Genomic DNA, 8,205 nt, shown 5'->3' with positions numbered 1-8,205 from the left:
AATGTACCAAAAATACAAATCCAAAGGAGGCCACAAAGATAATTAAAGGGCTGGAGTACCTCTCCTATGAGGAAAGGCTGAGAGAGCTGGGATTGTTCTGGCTGGAGAAGAAAAGGTTCTGCAGAGACCTTATTGTGGCCGTCCAGCACTTGAAGGGGGTGTGTAAGAAAGATGGGGACAAAGTTTTAGCAGGGCCTGTTGCAGTAGGACAAGGAGTAATGGCATGAAAGTAAAAGAGAGTGGATTTAGACTGGATATAAGAAAGAACTTTTTTTACTGTGAGAGTGGTAAAACACTGGCACAAGTTGCCAAAAGAGGTGGATGTCCCATCCCTGGAGGTGTTCAAGGCTGGATGGGGCTTTAAGCAACCTGGTCTAGTGGAAGACGTCCCTGCTCATTGCAGGACTAGATGACTTTTAAAGCTCCCTTCCAACCCAAATTATCCTATGATTCTATGATATGTAGGCTCAGTGTGGCATCCTCGTTAATTCAAGTGAAAAGACTCCTTATTTTCCAGCCCAGAGGCTCTGTTTTGTAGTGTGGCCACCACAGATGTAGAGTGGCCTTATGGCAACCACAAAGTCTGGATTGGTTGTGGGTTTGTCTCAATCCCAGCTTGAAAACCTATCTTATTTCCTGCTGTGAATGTTTGATGAGCTAATTCATGCTGTGTTCTCCATCCATCCTAAAATCATACTAGGGCCATAATAAATCCACCATGGAAGAGTTTTTTGTCATTCAAAGATGAGCTGTATTACATTTAACCCCCTGGCTCACAGTTTAGGCTCCCTGTGACCTGCATGTTTCATATGCTGCAGAAGGTATAGAAAGACTGAAGACAAATATTTTTTTCCTTTAATTAACTCTTGTTTTCCACATTTGCTGCTTTCCCCCACCCACACAGCATGTCATTCTGTCACTGAGGGGGCTCAGGGACTCCACTGGTGGAGATGATCTTCACCCTAATCAAAGCAAAATGTGATTATTTTATATGAGTCATGAAGAGTGGGCAGTTCCAGGTACCTGTCTCTACCTACCAACAGATGAAGAGGAAATAAATGTTTCTGCAGTGTGAAAATTGGTGGGGACTTGCACAAAGCCTCTTGCAAATTGACTGCTAATGTTTCATCAAAGGTAGAGGAATAGGTGACATTTACAAAAGGTTCCTGAGAACTAACTGATATCCACTCAAGCACACTGCACAACCACTGCAAGCATTCTGCAGAATATGTTTGTACCCTACAGTCTCAGTGGAAATGATGGTATAAAAAGTAGAATAATTTATTTGTTGTACTGGATAGACACGTTGTATTGGACTCAAGTGGTTGCAAGGAAACTGCCTTCTTTTGATCATCTTATCACCAGTGGCCCTTTAAAATATGACAGACATGTGCAGCCACCCCTCCTGCTGTTAGAAACAAGGCAGAGACAAATGGCTTGCAAAGAAAATGGCCTTTTTTAACAGCAGCAATGAAAAGATCTCCCAGCAGACCCTTTGCCTGCTTTCCAGTGGGAATGACGAATTAAGATGGGGCCATGGATAGCACAGCCTCAGACACATCAGAGCAAAGCCACAGATCACAGTCCATCTTTTAGCTGGTACTTCTTTGGATCTGAGTCTAGAAAGGCATTAATTCCTTCACTTCTCTTATCTATTATTCAGCAATTAAGCAAATTTCAATTGCATTTCTCTTGTAGAAAGAGTATCTGTTAAAATCAGACCCTGACTCCAAGCTGCTCAGATAACATTAAAATATTTTCCCTAACTCCAAACAGACCCAAATTATCCCAGGTGAAAAAGGTTCTTCTATGGAAGAAAAATTTTAGCTTGTGCAAAGTAAATATGTTTTAAATAATTATACAAAAAAGGACAGCTTAAGTGCATCTTCACTTAGAGGAACTAGCTCTATGTTAAGGATATGCTACATAGATATCAAATTGTTGTCCAAATTATACCAGTGCAAACTCATTAATATTCATAAATATCAAGAGTCAAACTGGGTTCTTCCTCCCTGCACATCATTAATCTCAAAAACCCCCTCACAATCCTGTGGACCAGATTAACTACTCCAAGGCACCTTTGCACTCACTTTGAAATGATAGTAAATTAGAGTAAATTACTCCAGTTTATGATTTGTTTCAATTAGTTCTGACTTATTAGTCAAATTAGTCTGAACTTATCAGCAGAGAGTTTCACTTTTTTTTTCTTGGAGACAATAGGATACTTTGCTTACTTTTCATTTCTCTTTCGGGTTGTCTGTGTCAAATACATTTTTAAAAATACCAGAAAATAGAAATGTTGAGAGCAAATCCAGCACAATCTGTTAAATTAATGACCATGGTGGTATGGGACCATCACCTGGAATTCAGATCTGCTGAGAAATGACAGTGAGACAGAACCATCAGTACCACAAATACTCTTCAGAAGCAGGATTTCACTTCATTTATTCCTGTATAGAATCCCAGACTGGTTTGGGTTGGAAAGGAGCTTAAAGTTCATCTCGTTCCACCCCCTGCCATGGGCAGGGACACTTTCCACTATCCCAGGTTGCTCAGAGCTCCATCCAACCTGGCCTTGGACATTTCTAGGAATGGGGCAGCCACAGCTTCTCTGGGCAACCTGTGCCAGGGCCTCACCACCGTTATATGTATTTTACCTCAAAAGACCCAAGTATGCAGAGATGACATTAGAAAAATTGAACAAGTGCATAGAAATACTCAAAAGGCTCTTCACAATTTTTTTCTAGCCATTGAAGATAAGAAATAACAAAGTAGAATAAATATTAGGATAATTTTACTCTCCAGTCAAGGGAGTTGGGAGACAGAGGCGCAGCCACACAATGAAATGCTGTCCTGACTTGTTCAGCAGAAACAATTGAGAAGTTTAAAATGTGCTTTTTGGCACATGCACATGTACACAACTGCAAGAGTCAACCTGGAACAGAGATTGAGTGTACATGCAAACAGATGATTCACTTAAAAGGGATGCTTAACAAAAATATGTACCAAAATAAAGGGATGGTTCCAGTCCAGCCCTCCTGGGCACTGCAGAGCTTTAGGGAAAGGGAATTTGTCCCCATGATGTCCAAGAGACACTTTATGTAACTGGCATGATGGACAACAGGATATCACATCCCTCTGGCTTTGCTTTTAATGTTGAAATAAGAATTTGTAGAAGGAATAGACACAACAGGACAGGTGGAAATGTGCCAGCCTGGGTCAAGGAGGATATTGTGTCTGAAGGAGGAAAGAATGTGATACAATATAGAGTTTGGCAAGAAGCACAGAAAATGTTTGGATTGAAATAAAAGATAAAAAGACCAAAGAAGGAAGATAGGAAACTATTGTAGCCCATCTGGAGGAAACAAAAAAGCAACGAGGAATACTGATGCAGAAAAAGACCCCATGGAAAACCCCTGTGTTGGCAAACTTCTGCTACCCAAGGATGTTGCACAAGGCAGGATGGGAGCGGGCACAGGGCTCTCTCACCTGCTGGATTTTAAGCTTTTTCTCTTTTTTTAAGCTTTTTGAGGGTTTCTACCTGGCAGCCAACATTTCTCCTGCTTTATGCAGCTCTAGAGCCACCAGCCCAGAGGACATGGGCCCACACACCTCTCCTTGCCCTGCAGGTCCCTGCCATGGCCACCAGTTGTGGAGGTCACCTCAATAACCCAGATCCAACTTAAAACAACCCCTCTGGGTTAAACTTAAACCACTGGGACAAGAAAAAAAAGTTATTTAGATCCTGATTTGTTTCACAAGATGGCTCAAAGTGAAAAGGGAAGGTGCAGCCAGGGATGGAGGTGGTGGGACCACCTTTCTGATGGAGGCTGTGATGATACTCATTTAATCTGGCTGAAAATACAACACAGCAAGAGGGACCAGCACTTTGCCAGAGGAACTCACAAGGATTGCCCTCCCTGCTCCCTCCTGGACATCTGGAGGCAATATGGTGGGGGAGGTCAGTGGCCCCACAGAGGGGAGGAAAAATTCATTTAAAAGTATGTAAGTAAAGTCACAACATTTGAAGGCATGTAGCACAGAAGATGATATAATCTCATTAAAATGAAGTCTGCATTTTGAGCTTTGGTGGTTTCAAAGCTCTCCCTCTGCTCTATTTTTTGGAGAACAAAGCCCCCCTGGGAGTCACTGCCGTGCCGGGGCGTCCTGCCATGATCTGGTCAGGCCTGCAGCAGGTACCAGAGGTTTCCACATGTTTCTGGCTCATCTGGTTTGACTGGAGTAGACTATTTGGGAAGATTTCTGAGTCCTGGAGCAAACAAAGCCATGGGACTGACCAAAGAGCTCAGCAGGAATTAGATGGGGATGGTTGTCCAGAGAAGCTGTGGCTGCCCCCTCTCTGGGAGTGTTCAAGGCCAGGTTGTATGAGGTTGGAGCAACCAGATCTAGTGGGAGGTGTCCCTTCCCATGGCAGAGGGTGGAACTAGATGATCTTTAAGGTTCCTTACATCCTAAACCTCCCCTAGTGCAACTTGAGACTGTTCCCTCTCATCCTGTCTTTTGTTCCCTGGGAGCAGAGCCTGACCCCCACCTGGTTCCACCCTCCTGTCAGGGAGTTGCAGAGAGCCAGAAGGTCCCCCCTGAGCCTCCTTTTCTCCAGGCTGAGCCCCACCAGCTCCCTCAGCCACTCCTCATAAGAGTTCCTTTATGATTATAGATAAATATATCCTGCAGAGACCATGAAAACAAGGATCAAAAAAACATGCCTGGATCACCCCTGGCACATCTACTGACCAAGGTGATGCAATGAGATGATAATGAGATGGAACCCAGCCTGTGCTGGGAAGTGGCCTCATGGGCCATCCAAAGTGCAGTCCTGAGCACATACAGACTTGGCACTTTTAAATTTGTCTGACTTTCAGGCAAATTGGTCACATTTTCAAATGGAAGAAAATCCATAAATTATTGAAAGAAACTGATATGACTGTGGGAAGACAGCAAAGCTGCAGATGTGCTTCATGGGAGGCACAATGTCAGGGCCTCTCCAAAAAAGCCTTGAAGTTCTCAAAACATCATGAGCAGGTGCTGTAAATGCATTGAAAATTCTCAGCTCTAACTTGCAGGAGGTCAACAGATAAAAATAGGAAGAGCATCTGGAAGGTGACACCCAAGGAAAGAAGAGGGAGCAGGAGAGAAGAGTTATTTGTGTTTGGGAACAAAGATCATATGGGCAAAAATTGACCAAAGACATCTAGGCAGGAGCTTAGACCATCTCTAGCCACCAGGACATGGTGTTTTGGAATATCTACCCAAAAGGATGGATAATGGAAGAAAACCCTGCTCACTGAGATGGATGATGCGGTCCTTGCAAAACCAGGGGCTTGGCCTCCCTGAGCCCACAGTCCCTCCTGGTCCCCAATTCCTGTGTTTCTGTGGTCCTGGCAACAAATAGCAGGATGAATAAAAAAATCAGACACACAAATTAAAAATCGTACACACAAATAAAAAAAACCCCACAATAAAAATCATATACCCACACACAGAATCATACAAATAAAAAAGCAAGGACACAAATTAAAAAAAACAGATATACACACACCAAAAAAAAAAAAAAATCAGACGCAATTCTGAGGCAACTACAGTGCAGAGCTGGTCTGGGGGGTATGGGGAATTTTGGGGAAGTGGAATCCAAGCCTGTGTGCGGATGGAAAACAAGTGCTGGGGCAGAGCAGTGGCTGGGGTGGGTTTTGGTACAGCTTATGATTATGGGTGAGGAGGCTGGGTTTTGTTTCTGTTTTGTGTTCACTATGTTTGGTGTTGTGTGTTTTGGACCATCTTAGTACCCAGAGCTCCAAACTGCTTATTTGGGGTTTTGTAAGCTGGGGCAACACCTTCTGTAAGAAATGGCTTTGGAAAGCAAAGTTGATCCATGTCTGAATGTTCAATCTGAACTGAGCCCTGTGAAGCTCCATAATATTCAGAGTCACTCTCCTAATGCAATAAGGAAAGGTCTGGGGGAGGTTTCTCAAACTGGAGCTCAGTGAGGAGAGTCCCCAAGCTCACCTACCTCAGCCACAGAGAGGGATGAGCACAGTCAGCTCTTCTGTGCAAAAATAAGAGTTTTCCTCATGGAAGGAAGCTTTGAGCCCCCACTAGGGTTGGGAGATGCCATCCTGACATCTCTTTATCTCCTTTTAATTGGGAGGGAGAAAACAGCACAGCAAATATGACTTTAAAGATGTCACAAAGCCACCTGATAAACTTTAATTTTAACATGCAGCTCTCAAACTCCATCCTTAGGAGTTTTTGTTCCCTATAACGTTAAACACCCAGTTCCTGCCTGGTTGTGCACCAGCCAAACCATGGCTTGATTCCAGTGCCTGGGGAAGTTTGTTGCTGCTCTATCCCTTCATCTCCCTCCCTGATAGGTGTGTTGTCACACATAATTACCTAACGTTTTAAAAATACTTTCAGATCTTCAGACAAGAGGTGCCCTAAAAGTGCAAGATGTTATTACTAGCTGGCAGAAAGCTTGGAATTCCCATTCCATAGAGGAACCATTATAAATAACGAGCAATAAGTCCACCTTTAAAATGGAGATACACCCTAAATTTCTATGCTGAGGATGCAGACCATCCTTGCAGTGCATGTGGGCAATTTCCCCTCTACTGGTGAGGCCACATCTCAAATCCTGGGGTCATTTTTTGGCCCCTCATCACCAGAAAGACACTGAGGGGCTGGAGCGTGTCCAGAGAAGGGAACAGAACTGGGGAAGGGTCTGGAGCACCAGGAGCAGCTGAAGGAGCTGGGGGGGCTCAGCCTGGAGAAAAGGAGGCTCAGGGGGGACCTTCTGGGTCTCTGCAACTCCCTGATAGGAGGGTGGAGCCAGGTGGGGGTCGGGCTCTGCTCCCAGGGAACAAAAGAAGAAACATTTGAGAGCCAGAGTTCTATTGCTGGGAGTATTTTGCTGGGAGGAATGTATCCAAAACCTGCAATTACTTCTTGGCCTCTGGAAAAGGTTCCAAACGTCTGTGTCCCTCAGGCTCACCTCTGCTCTCAGCTGCTTTATAAATTTTATGTCACTGACACATAATAAGAACCTGCCCTGTCACTGAGCTCTTCTCCGAAGGCTGGATTTTGCAATTCTTGCTCAAGCAGCACTATCAGAGGTCACAGGGAATATTGCCCCATTAAGCACTGATTAAACATTGATGAGGGACCTCTGCTCTGCTTCCCAGTATCGACAAAGCAAATATTTCAATGTTCACATGGGTGACAGCAACCCTTGGGTGATGTGTGAAGATCCAGTGTTGTTTTATAAAGTGAAACTTTGGTAGTACAAGAACAGAAAGCCAGTAATGCAAATGCAATTTGCATTTTGCTGCAAACCATCCCTTAACCCTCTTTTAAAAGGGAGATCTGCACCCCCTCTGCTGGGCTGCTCCTGATGTGCAAACACTTCCCCAAAGGCAAACGCAGGATGAAGAGAGCAGAAGTGACTCTGAGTATCTTGGAGAGGAGGAGGAGGAGGGAGCTTTGCAACAGAGAGCAGCTACTCACTGATCTTTTGAGCCAGGCACGAGCAGAGTGTTGCTGTAATATTTATGCAAGAGCTTGGCCTGCCAAGGAGGCCAATCTAATTCCAAGGGGGAACGTCATATCTCTATGGATAGAGTTATTCTGCACCCACACAGACAACTGGAAAAAGGTTCAGAGAAATGATAATAAATTCCTAAAATAAGATCCATGAGGGAAGCTGAGGAATGTTGACTTTGCTGCACACAAAAAATGGAAGGCAGATAAAAGAAAGTAACAACCCTCAGAGGTTACTTTACATAAGAACATTATCAACTGGTTTTTGTGCCTACTGAGCAAAAAACTAGAAGAAATCAGTTCAATTCACAGCAAGAGGAATTCATATTAGATACTTAGAAAAAATATAGTAAGTAAACTTAGGTTGTATTGCTGTCAGATACCCCAGGGTCTCCTCCCTGAAAAGCCACCAGTGTGGGATGGGGAGGCCAACCAGGAAGATGGACACAGGAAAGATGGCAGTTCCAGCTCCCCAGTGGGATTGAGGCAGTGTTTCCCAAACAAAACCTTCCCATTTTCAATGAAACCAAAATAAAATTTTGATTTGTCTTTAAAAAAAAAGAATTACCAATGGATAGAAAACAGGCTTTTCTAAATTGCTTAGACAAGAAAACATCTAATTTCCACTGGAAAATATTTGAGTTGACTGAC

Source organism: Manacus candei, unplaced genomic scaffold, assembly GCF_025592945.1.
Source record: "Manacus candei isolate 608988 ecotype Guabito, Panama unplaced genomic scaffold, ASM2559294v1 h1tg000005l, whole genome shotgun sequence".
Lineage (NCBI taxonomy): Eukaryota > Metazoa > Chordata > Aves > Passeriformes > Pipridae > Manacus > Manacus candei.
The sequence above is the reverse complement of the archived record's forward strand: the minus strand, read 5'-3'. Positions refer to the sequence as shown.